General features: G+C 43.5%; 1 protein-coding gene and 1 non-coding gene across 3 annotated transcripts in view; both read right to left on the bottom strand.

Moving 5' to 3' along the window:
• Nucleotides 1-13151, bottom strand: part of GALNT13 (polypeptide N-acetylgalactosaminyltransferase 13) — a 370357-nt gene that overhangs the window by 310230 nt on the left and 46976 nt on the right. The window lies entirely within an intron of this gene.
• On the bottom strand, nt 7336-7408 carry TRNAP-AGG (transfer RNA proline (anticodon AGG)). The gene has a single exon. It is a non-coding gene; the product is annotated as a tRNA-Pro (tRNA).

The raw sequence follows: 13151 nt of genomic DNA, 5'->3' as shown, positions 1-13151 counted from the left end.
ATTTTATCCATCCAACTGGAGGAGCATTAAAAAGGCTGACAGAGTTTTTATAAAGCATGTCAAGCAGTTTAAAAAGTCACATTCCAGTCACCATCTCAATTCAGACAACTGGTTTCCTCTCCCTCTGGAGAGATAAAAGGCAATTCTGGTGTTATATTAACACATGCAAGACTGGCACACTGATCTCATCGACAAAGTGACACCCATATGCCTCTCAAGTTCATTTGGGAATGCAGCTCTAGGCAAGATCAGTTTGCTATGGATAGATATTACTTTTGTTGAACAATTTACATCAAGTAAAACATAACACTGGAATAGAGCCTGAAGAACAGTTTTGTATATTACTAGTTTTGACTGCAGGACTTTCATCAGATATTCCATTTTGCAAATTGTAAAACTGCATTTGACAGCGCAAGAAAAAACAAGAATGCTAAACGTAAGAACACTGTGGACTGTCTCCTACATTATTGGGGGTAGAGAGACAGCCATCACCAAAATCCATAAGGCAATTATTCCCAATTCCACCTGCTAACAGCAGCCCACCCCCATGCCCAGTGGCTTTTTCTTCTACAAAGTGTCTGCAGCAATGCGTTCTAAGGATTTTCAGAGAGCTACTATGAAAAGAGGAAGGTGAAAGAAGACCCATTTCCATGAGTTGCAGCCTTTGGCCTCTTCACAAGATCGACATAAAAGCATTTCCTGGAAATTAAATAAATGGCTACAATACCCCTTAGTGCCTTCCCTCCCGCCCTCTCCTGGATTCACCTCCAAAGTCTCCCGGTATTTTTCAGCACAAACCTGGCAACCCTACCTCTTCCTAAAGCACTTCATAAAAGGTAAAGGTAGTCCCTTGTGCAAGCACCAGTCGTTTTTGACTGGGGGTGACGTTGCTTTCACAACATTTTCACGGCAGACTTTTTATGAGATGGTTTACCATCGCCTTCCCCAGTCATCTACACTTCCCCCCCAGCAAGTTGGGCACTCATTTTACCGACCTCCGAAGGATGGAAGGCTGAGTCAACCTGGAGCTGGCTATCTGAACCAGTTTCCGCTGGGATCGAACTCAGGTCGTGAGCAGAGGGCTCCGACTGCAGTACTGTTGCTTTATCACTCTGCGCCTAAAACACTATACCCACTAGTAAGAGGGCAGGGGGAACATACCCTGTTAAACTGGGACTGATAGTAAAGGTGAGTCACAAGTCTGCTCATGTCTATAAATTTATGCTGGGTGGGGCCTTGTATAATCCCAGGGCAGAAAGGGGAAAGAAATATCACCTCTTCTCCCTGTATCTATGGCCTTGATTTGTTTCTAAAACTAGCAGGACCATTAGGAAAACTCCAGGAACTGGGCTCGCTTTGGAAATACCTCCATTTTTCCACCAGAAGCAATGGCTCTAACGGCAACAGAACTCCCCTCCTCCATTCTTACCAGAAACCCTACAGACTGAGTTCTGTGACTGTGCTCTAGGAAACAGCCATACCTACACCATCCTGCCTTACCCTGAAGCATGTTAAGAATCTCCTCATCCTTAGTACCAGGCTTTTTTTCTGCTGGAGCCCACAGGAGTGGAGTTCCACCTGGGCTGACCCGGCCTCCGGCTGGCCCGACCTGCCATGCAGTAGCCACGTGCTTCCGGGCCAGGTGGTGTGGCCTAGTATGCAAATGAGCCCCTGCTGGGCTTTTTCTACAAAAAAAGCACTGTTTAGTGCAATCGCGACAGTGGCGCTCCAATGCACAGTGCACACTAGATAGGTTTGCCTTCCATGTGACATTGAGGCAATGTTCATTCAACACTTGTTCACCACCACCTTTACAGTTTTTCTCCCATCATCACTGGGCCTTCAGAACAGGGGCCATCATACACTGTCATGCATATTTTCTCCTACAGCAACAATACATCTTGGTTCCAATTACTACTGGATAAATACTTCGGTCTCAGTTACAACTCTGTTTTGGTCCCAATTACAACTACTGTATAAATATTATGGACGATGCCACGCCAGATGATGGAAGTGGCATTAGGACATCTTCAACTCTACTGTAAACGACCTTATTTACTCTGAAAAGCTGGTAAGATTTTCAGCACAGTACTGAAACAGAAGACCATTAAATATGGGGAAATATTCCACCACATCCAGACACCACTAGAACACCACTTAATCTTCACCACTAGAACATAAGAACATAAGAGAAGCCATGTTGGATCAGGCCAACGGCCCATCCAGTCCAACACTCTGTATCACACAGTGGCCAAAAATTTATTTATTTATATATATATGTGCGCACACACACACACACACACACTGTGACTAATAGCCACTGATGGACCTCTGCTCCATATTTTTATCTAACCCCCTCTTGAAGCTGGCTATGCCTGTAGCCGCCACCACCTCCTGTGGCAGTGAATTACACATGTTAATCACCCTTTGGGTGAAGAAGTACCTCCTTTTATCCATTCTAACCCGACTGCTCAGCAATTTCACTGAATGTCCATGAGTTCTTGTATTGTGAGAAAGGGAGAAAAGTACTTCTTTCTCTACCTTCTCCATCCCATGCATAATCTTGTAAACCTCTCTCATGTCACCCCGCAGTCCAAGCTAAAGAGCCCCAAGCGTTTTAACCTTTCTTCATAGGGAAAGTGTTCCAAGCCTGTAATCATTCTAATTGCCCTTTTCTGCACTTTTTCCAATGCTATAATATTCTTTTTGAGGTGCGGCGACCAAAACTGCACACAGTATTCCAAATGAAACCGCACCATCGATTTATACAGGGGCATTATGATACTGGCTGATTTGTTTTCAATTCCCTTCTATTTAAAGTTTAAACCATGAAACCTGGCTTCTTCTTTTTTTCTGCATACGCAAAGTGGAATTTCTTTTGTAGACAGTAATTTGTCACCTGTGGCCACAGTGCCCCTTAATCTACAAAGATACTTAGCAAAAAATACAAATTTTTACCAAAGACATATCTCCCACATAGTTTTTAAAGCTTTACCCTTTCTAATTTGTTGACTTCTGTCGATAAGCTTAAGGGATCAATAAAAGGTGTCTAACTAAAGCAGGGGTGGCCAAACTTGTCTAACAAAGAGCCACACAGAATAAATGTCAGATGTTTGAGAGTCGCAAGACAGGAAGGAAGGAAGGAAGGAAGGAAGGAAGGAAGGAAGGAAGGAAGGAAGGAAGGAAGGAAGGAAGGAAGGAAGGGAGGGAGGGAGGGAGGGAGGGAAGATAGATAGATGAGGGAGAAGAGGTAGAAAGAAAACAACTTTAACTTTAAATATGTTCTCCAAGCTGCTGACCTTCTCCAAGCTGACCACCAGGGTGGTAGGGACTTCAAGAACCACACAATATGTGTGAAAGAACTACGTGGCTCCCAAGTCACAATCTGGCCTCTTCTGCTCTAAAGCAAATGAGGCATCTTAATTAAATTATATATGCCAACTAAATCCTAGGTCATTACCACGAAGCACTGTGCCTTTACTTCTAATGCCCTGAACAGGCTCCTTGAATATTTGCTAGCTAAATGTTAGTCTACTTAATTAGAACACGGTCCACATAATCTAGCATTTTATGTCCAAAAAGAAAAAAAAAGTAGAGGGGGAAGCTTGCAGGGTACCCTGAGATAAACCAGAGGAGAGTGGGTTTCTTTAAAACAAAACAAAACGCCCTAATTCTCAGAACATGAAACATGAATTGAAACATACACAATACAGGTTGTTAACGAGCAGAAAGACAGCCAGAACAAATATGCAGTGTTCCCTGGTTTATTCTTGATATGGCCTGGGGACAACTAACTTTCCCTAAACATTTTCAAGCTTGCTTACATCGCAAATAAAAGCAGGTAAAGAGCAAAATTTAAAACACATGATGATACAGGACCTATCTACAGGTCCTCTAGGAGAAGCAGCATAATGAACCCCACCTCTTTGCCAGGCAAACTATGCCACAGGCTTCCTCCCTCTTCATACAGCACCAGAGTTGCCAGCTCTGGGTTGATAAAGACTAGGGTCGTTTTCGCACTCACCTTCAGCCGGCGCGAAGACCCTCTTCACCGCGCAGGATCTGCGCGGATTTCGCACTAACTGCCGCGGAGCAGCCCGAAAAGCCAGAAGCTCCCTTCGCAAAAGCCGCTCAAACGGAAACTTGCTTTTTGGCGGTTTCCGTTTGAGCGGCTTTTGCGAAGGGAGCTTCCGAAAACGACCTGGGAGATTTTGGAGACAGAACCTGAGGAAGGAGGGGTTTGGGGAAAGGAGAAACTACAATGAGGTACAATGCCATAGAGGCCACTTTCCAAAGCAGTTGTAATAGGAAGAGATATCTAGCCACCCATCACCTGGAAGTTGGTAAGCCTATAAGTACTTTTTTGTGCTTAACCACTGACCAACCCTCTCCAGTCTGTATCTTCCCCAGGATCCTCTCTTGCAGGGACAGAACCTGAGACAGTTGGTCCTAGATTTAGACCCTCACCCAGGACCCCAGCCAATCACCAGCTTGTCCCCGTGCTTCTGTCAACGTTCTAATTCCTCCTTTACTTCCATATTTTCCTTCTCTTTTCAAATTCTCCATCCTGACCCGTCTGTGTACTTTATGAAGTCCTCATATCCAGAGCAGAGCTGTACCTCCCCAATTTGGGAGCGGCGGACAACTGATCATCAAACATGTTCAACGGCTGCCCTGCCCCGGAAGGAAACCACCCTAGGTTCTGCCAGCATCCGAGTTAAGCATATGCCCAAACTAGCTGTTTTAACATTGGCATTCACCGCCAGGCATAAGAACATAAGAGAAGCCATGTTGGATCAGGCCAATGGCCCATCCAGTCCAACACTCTGTGTCACACAGTGGCAAAAAAATTTATATACACACACACACTGTGGCTAATAGCCACTGATGGACCTCTGCTCCATATTTTTATCTAAACCCCTCTTGAAGGTGGCTATGCTTGTGGCCGCCACCTGGCAGCAATACCCTGACTCACTCCACCTTACTCAGCCAGGCTCTGGAGGTGAGTTCAGCTGGTCAGCTCCTACCCTATAATCACAGGGCTACACACTGCTTTTCATTGTAAGAATTTGCTTGAGGGGGAGGGGGGGAAAGACAAGACATCAGAGGCACTGAATAGCAACCAGGATTTTTAGTAATCTAATGCACAGTGCTGAGCTGACAGACAAATTATAGTCGATTAGCAAATGTCACATTCTTTGCTTAATGTCACCGTTCCTTCTGTAGCCTGAATTGCCTTAAAAACAAGTAATGCTCTTTTTCTAAAGCAAGTGTTTAAAGCAAATAACATCTTTCCACAAAATGCCTCCAAGATCTGGTGTGCTGCAAAGGGTACAAAATGCCAGCCTTTTTCTTTGCAAATTAACAGGTCTTCTGTAATAACCCAGATACCAAAGCATCAAGGACATTCTAGCTGCGCCTGGAAAACGGCTGCTTACTTGAACAATAATGATTCTAAAGCCTGATAAGTTCCAGTCTTCCACTTTGGCATAGCCTGTGCAAATATGGCCTTGGAATCTCAGGCCTTGGAACAAAGCTAATATAATAACAAGATTAGCATTTAAACTTGCCAGTTTTATAAGCCCCATATGACAGGTTTAGTAGGAATAAAAACATAAGCCACTATCAAATCACACTATCCGAGCGTCTACTGCAGAAACAATCAGGAAATTTAGCAGTACTAGTATTCCTGGTTCAGCAATGTAACAAACCAAATAGCAATGCAGAACTGTAAAATTGTCAGCTGCAAATGTGACACAGCTTAAGGTTGAGAAGCTTCCTAATGAAGGCTGGGTTATACACGTCAACAGAATAAGGTATGATTAAGATCATAATTGTACAGTAATTAAACAGCTGCATACGTTTATATGTGCCAGAGCGGTGCAGTAGTTCGGAGTATTGGACTAGGGCAAAGAAGACCCAGGGTAAAATCTCACTCTGTCTTGAAGTTCCCTGGGTGACTTAGACCAAGTAATCACTGTCAGGTTAATACATCTCACAGCTTGGTGCTAAAGCTCCTTGAAGGAAGGCTGGGATAAACAACCACAAGTCCTTGAATCTCACTGGTCAGGTACGATGCTATGACAAACTCATCTGCCAAGGAAGAAATGGAACATCTGCTCCACACGCGCACACACACACACCCACATCCTTATATCATTCTCTCTCAGTGGTAAAGATTTGTTTAAATATATATATATATATGTGTGTGTGTGTGTGTGTGTGTGTGTATGCGGAGATAGAGATAGAGAGATGATAGAGAGATGATAGAGAGAGAGAGAGAGAGAGAGAGAGAGATGAGATAGAGAGATGAGATAGAGAGAGAGATGAGATAGAGAGAGAGAGAGAGACAGAGACAGAGACAGAGAGAGACACAGAGAGAGAGACACAGAGACACAGACAGACAGACAGAGAGACAGAGAGACAGACAGATAGATATGTGTGTGTGTGTGTGCGTATATGTATGTGTGTGTATATATATATGTGTGTGTGTGTGTGTGTGTATGCGGAGATAGAGATAGAGAGATGATAGAGAGAGAGAGAGAGATGAGATAGAGAGAGAGATGAGAGAGAGAGAGAGAGAGAGAGACAGAGACAGAGAGACAGAGACAGAGAGACACAGAGACAGAGACACAGACAGACAGACAGAGAGACAGACAGATAGATATGTGTGTGTGTGTGTGCGTATATGTATGTGTGTGTATATATATGTGTGTGTGTGTGTATGCATATATGTGTATATATATATATATGTGTGTGTGTGTGTGTGTATGCGGAGATAGAGATAGAGAGATGATAGAGAGAGAGAGAGAGAGATGAGATAGAGAGAGAGAGAGAGAGAGACAGAGACAGAGAGACAGAGACAGAGAGAGACACAGAGAGAGAGACACAGACAGACAGACAGAGAGACAGACAGATAGATATGTGTGTGTGTGTGTGCGTATATGTATGTGTGTGTATATATATATGTGTGTGTGTGTGTATGCATGTATGTGTATATATATATATGTGTGTGTGTGTGTGTGTGTGTGTATGCATATATGTATGTGTGTGTGTATATATATGTGTGTGTGTGTGTGTATGCGTATATGTATATATGTGTATATATATATATGTGTGTGTGTGTGTGTGTATGCGTATATGTATGTGTGTGTATGTGTGTCTATATGTGTGTGTGTCTGTTTATATGTATATGTGTGTATATGAACATATGAAGCTGCCTTCTACTGAATCAGACCCTCGGTCCATCAAAGTCAGTATTGTCTTCTCAGACTGGCAGCGGCTCTCCAGGGTCTCAAACTGAGGTTTTTCACACCTATTTGCCTGGACCCTTTTTGGGAGATGCCAGGAATTGAACCTGGGACCTTCTGCTTCCTAAGCAGATGCTCTACCACTAAGCCACCATCCCTCCTATATGTGTGTGTGTGTATATGTGTGTGTATGTGTATGTTAACCACATTAAATCATTTCAGACACACAAAAACATCTAAAATACATTCACCAACTTGGAGACCATGGATAGGGTGGAAAGGTGACATTAAAATGTTTTAAATAAAAATAATACCGAACATACACAATGAGGAAATTTCCCCTAAGACCAAAAGTTCTCCTTCTAGTGGGGCTGCCAGGTCCCCCCCAACCACTGGAGGGGGGTGAGAGGGCAGGACTGCCAAATCCAGATTGGGAAACTCCTAGAGATTTGGAGCGGAGCCTGTGGAGGGCAGGGACCTCAGCGTGGTACAATGCCAGAGAGTCCACTCTCCGAAGTAACCATTTTCTCTATGGGAATTGATCTCTGTAGCCTGGAGATAAGCTAAAATTTCAGGAGATCCCCAGGTCCCACCTGGAGGTTGGCATCCTTAAATCCCCTAGTCAACTGCGGGCACTGAAAGTCCAAACCACCACCTCCCTCTCACTAACTCCATTCTCAACATCCATTGCTTCTTAAACCTTGCATAAGCCTTATCAGGCTGTTTTCTGTATGTATTACCACTTGGTCAATTTCTGAAGCCTTATTTTTTTTCTGTATACCTGGGGGGAAGGTCTGTGTTAAGGACTGATCCTGCCAGTTTCATCAATGGCACAAACCACCAGAGGCAGCCCATCCACTAGGCAGACCTAGGCAGCTGCCTAAAGTGCAGGCCAGAGGGCACCAAACTGGGCCCTCCGCCTCCCAGGTGACTGATATAGCCCAGAAGGAGAGGCCCTCTCAGTGTCAGGTAGAGGCCACACACTGCCTGGCCTCCTCTGTGGCACTTGCCCCACCCCGCCACCTGCACCCTTCCCCCCCCCCCGCGGGCAAAAGTGGAGGGCGGGGAGGGTGTGTGCGGCCACACAGCAAGGCACTGAGCAGCACAGAGAGGCCATGTGCCACCTGGCTGCCACTGCTCCACTTCCACTTCTGGAAGGCAAAGTGATGGTGGCCAGGTGGCATGCAGCCTCTCTGCACCACTTAGAGCCTTGCCGCGCCACCACCATGTGCCCTCCCCACCCTCCAGCTTTGCCTGCAAGGGTAGAGGGTGGCAGGCAGGGGCGGGGCCTTGCCTAAGGCACCAGACACCCTAGGGCCACCCCTGCAAGCCACCAAAACTTCAATATTCAATTCAGCAACAACACGATTCTCAAGCATGAATATCACGAAGCTTTTTTGGCTCACAAAGTTATTTCAACACTCGGCGCACTGAAGAACGCTTTCTTCCACTAAAGACGACATGGGGAAGTCGTAGTGTTTCACATTTGGAAACGTTAGCCTTCAGTGCATACAAGATGGTCAGTGCTTTTCATTACAGAATCTCAACTATGCACGTTCAAATCAATTCTCCCCCCCCCCCCCGCCCAGATTAAAGACACAGTAGAAGGAAGGGTTTCATCATTTCTGACATATAAAAATACCAAATTCATTAATGCCTTGTGCAGGCGAACGGATCAATATCTTACCACACTTAACAGTGCTTACTTATGAGGATGAGCAGAGTTATGTTTTTGGTTTCATCCTTGTAAATGCATCATAAAGTTTTATCAATGGTGTAATAACCACTCTGTAAGCCTATCACTTTGATGCTTAACGTTACACTTGTCTAAACTGATAAAATACCATGAATGTGTTTTCTCCTGAGAATGCCAGTGAGCTGCGATAAGATAACTGTTAATTTCTTAGAGCTGGAATCTCTTTGAAGAAGCATGAAACAGATGTAGCTGCATTTCAAGCCTCTCAGAAGAGAATAATAGTCTATTGCAGTGTGGAGGGCATTTGTATAGCTTTTTTCCTCTTAATGTTTTATGGCATCAAAACACAATCAGTTATGCTTTCCCAAGGCTGGAAAAGAACTGGGTGCCTGGACACCCCGGGCAACTAAAAATGTAATGGCTGCATTGTGAAATGCTTTAACAAGAGTTCTATCCTCATAAGGATTCCCCCTTTGGTTCCCTTTATCATCTTCTTGGCTGAGCAGCCTTTTTTCTTCTTTTCCTCCTCTTTGTTTCTCTGTTTGTTCCACCACGTTGTTTAAATGTATAGATATATGCTGACCCAGTTTAAGGAACTGAGAGACCAACTAAAATCCTTCTTTTTATTTGGTCTGAAAATAGCACATTAGAGGTTGATGGTAATTCAAAACTAACAGACTGCTTTATTTTATTTTTGAAGGGAAATGGACAGGTAGGTATCAGGTTTAGGACTCAGAAGGTGAACAGGCAACAGGAATTCCAGACTTCTTATCTCATCTCCTAATGCATTAGTTATTGAATGTCCCACTTTGTTGATTTTACTAATACATTAGGAGATGAGATGAACAGTCTGGAATCACCAGAAAGAAACAGAAGCGTAAGTATTAATGTTATACATTAAGCGGTGCACTGGGAGAGATCACCAACTTGTTAGGGACCTTTCCAGCAGGCTTAATGGAGGTGGTGATTCGTCTGCTCTTGAAGAAACCAACTTTGGATGCTGCGGTCCTGGTCAACTACCAGACTCAAACCTTCTATTCCTGGGCAAGGTAGTTGAGAGAGTGGCAGGTGAACATCTTCAGGTCTTTCTGGATGACTCATCTATCCTTGATCCATTCCAATCCAGCTTCCGCCCTGGCACTGGGATGGAGATGGTGCTCACTGCCCTCACAGATGACCTCTGGAGACATCTGGATTGAGGAGAAGTCACGCTACTGTTACTTCTTGATTTGACTGAAGTGTTTGATACAGTCAGTTACGACCTTCTAACCCACCACCTCACTGACGTAGGAGTTTGGAGGTCTGCCTTACAGTTAGTGACTGATTTATAACAGATGTTAAAGGTTTGTTGATGTGGTCCTTAAGTGATTTTAGAGTCAGGATGGGCAAGGATCCAGGATACAAGTTCTCTGCCAGCACTGTTCTAGACATCTAGACAACCATTTTCAGAACACCTAACTTCATGGTGAAGACAACAGGCCACAAAAGCTTGTTAGATAAGTCCTCTCCGCTTGATTATTACCCAGGAGGGAGACCAGTAACAGGGTGTTAAGAATCCATGCAACTGATTCCACATGGCAGGCAGGCAGGCAGGCTAGCTCATATACCACAAACACACACCCCTACACCATGGGATCTTGTAAAAGGCTTTCAAGTTACCAGAGGTGGGTGTATTAGATCTAAAAATCTAATAGAAAGGACTGCTGAAAAACCAAAATTGAAACAACAGGAAATCACATTTCTTTTCATGTCAAATAAACAGGATTAAAGACAAATGAAATTCGCACTGCACACATTTTTACTCAGTTTAACAGCAGAGTTATTACAGCTTCATAGCGCTTCAACCATCATGTAAATCAAATCCACCTCGTTGGGTATTTTATTCTTGTCTTTCAATTGCTGTACTGTTTTTGTGATTTACCATTTTGAGATCCTGTTTTTAGCTTGTATTTTTTGTTTTTATTCTTACTGTTTGGGATTGTCTTTATAATAAAAAGCTGGAAAAAATATTTTCAAATAAATAAAAAAAAAAACATTCCGGCTTATATTTTCAAGGCATCTTACTACTTGGGATTGTCTTATTAAAAAGCTGGACAAAATATTTTCAAACAAACAAACATTTTCAAGGCATCTTTGTGTCTAAAGATCAGACATTCTGATCACATGCTGCATAATACTTGGCAACAGGTTTGAAAGCCTAGAACTCTTAGAACTTCATGTTCTAGCCTAGAACTCTTAGAAACTTCATGTTTAGCCTTTCACAGAATATTGAGCAACTATTTATGTAGATTCCAATACCAACGGCTTGAAAAGCTGCTCAATAGTTTTTGCTAGCTTTGTATTTCATTGTAAATCTCTGCTGTCATTGAAGCCTCCAAAAAAAAAGTCTGTCTTCCCTGCTATCTTCAAACCACTGAAATTCATCAATTAAATGACAATGAAGGCCTGAATACTATAATATAGTGGGTTCCATGCAATGATGAGGTGAGGTGGTAGTGAACATAGCTCATAGAGCCAGTTTGGTGTAGTGGTTAAGTGTGCGGACTCTTATCTGGGAGAACCGGGTTTGATTCCCCACTCCTCCACTTGCACCTGCTGGAATGGCCTTGGGTCAGCCATAGCTCTGGCAGAGGTTGTCCTTGAAAGGGCAGCTGCTGTGAGAGCCCTCTCCAGCCCCACCCACCTCTCAGGGTGTTTGTTGTGAGGGGAGAAGACACAGGAGATTGTAAGCCGCTCTGAGTCTCTGATTCAGGGAGAAGGGAGGGATATAAATCTGCAAAATTCTTCTTCTTCTTCTTTTATTGGTACAGCATACAACAGCACTCAAAGGCTGAAAACTGGGCCAACTATATATACACACAAGGTTCCCGCACTAGCATGCTATTGGACCATTCAAACCAGCAGGGGGGCCATGATTGGAGCAGGGCAGAAGGGATTTGAATCCTGCTGCGCATTGTTCCCGAGTCCCCAAGGTCAGTCCTACAGGCTCCAATGAGCCAGGCAAGAACTCCATATCTAGAACACAATTCCAATCACATGTGTAACAAAAAAAAACCCCTAATATTGTTCACACTGCTGTTTTGAAGTTTCATTTACCAAATAAGTTTGTGACAAAACCCATAATTCATACAAATGTTTTTTCAACCCATCCGTTAAACCTGTTTCATATGTCATTAGAGGTATTTGCGACTATCATTCCTCAGAAGAGCGAAACATATAGTAGTTTCGGAGATAAACTTGTTTCTATGGAAACCACTGAAATGATGAATGCTTCATTATCCAGACTTGGCCGCAAACTGGAAACTAATACAGCATCCAAATGTTTCATTCACTTCAATCGCACAACACGGCCTGTTTTACTTCACAAATAGAAGTACATTCGTGATTTTAACATTACGTCACTACACACTGAACGATTTGTAAAATAGTACGTCACACGCAGCATCAACATCACAACATATTAGGTGTAGTTTAGAATCCACAACATGTCTTGATAGTAGATAAGTGAGACACCAATTCATAACCATGCTTCTCTTCTGCAAGACATTAGGTTGGAGCTTGTGTCAAAGAGGTCCACCTTGAACAAAAAGAACTCTGCGCTGGAGATCATAGAATCTGCATAAACAAAAGCTGAGAAGAAGGCTATAGTAAGAAGGGCAATGAGCAAGATGGAATGGAAAAGCTGGCTGGATCCTGTTCGCTGACAGCTTTAAGAAACCTCATCCAAACCAATTATGATTTGCATGAAAGAGCCTCTTGTTTTAAAATTCAGGAAACCACTACAATGTACTCTTTCCACATTGCTCTAGTGCTAAAGAAAGGGTTATGGCTCATCCATACAACACGTGCTTGATACCCAGAATGCCCTAGTTTTAGGGATGCTTGAACACCTGTCAGTTTGGCTCACTTCTCATTTGCCAGTGGTAATCAGGCAGCCAGTTAAGTGAGGGCTGTTTAACTGTTTGCATCTTGCTCATATGTATTCATAGCCATCAGAAACTGACTCCCACCTAATGAGGGATCTGCTGGGAATTGGCTTCCAATTTCCTTCTGAGGAAATTTTGTTTTGTAACTGAAGGGTTTTTTGGTGGGGAGGAAACCAAGAGAGACTCCAAAATCATCAGCTGGAAGTAAGGTTCTTCTGATCTCCCAGGCAGGAAACTTTGCTGCCTCCCAGACTTGCTGAGATGCAACATATATATTTT

This window comes from Heteronotia binoei, chromosome 16, assembly GCF_032191835.1.
Source record: "Heteronotia binoei isolate CCM8104 ecotype False Entrance Well chromosome 16, APGP_CSIRO_Hbin_v1, whole genome shotgun sequence".
Lineage (NCBI taxonomy): Eukaryota > Metazoa > Chordata > Lepidosauria > Squamata > Gekkonidae > Heteronotia > Heteronotia binoei.
The sequence above is the reverse complement of the archived record's forward strand: the minus strand, read 5'-3'. Positions and strand labels throughout refer to the sequence as shown.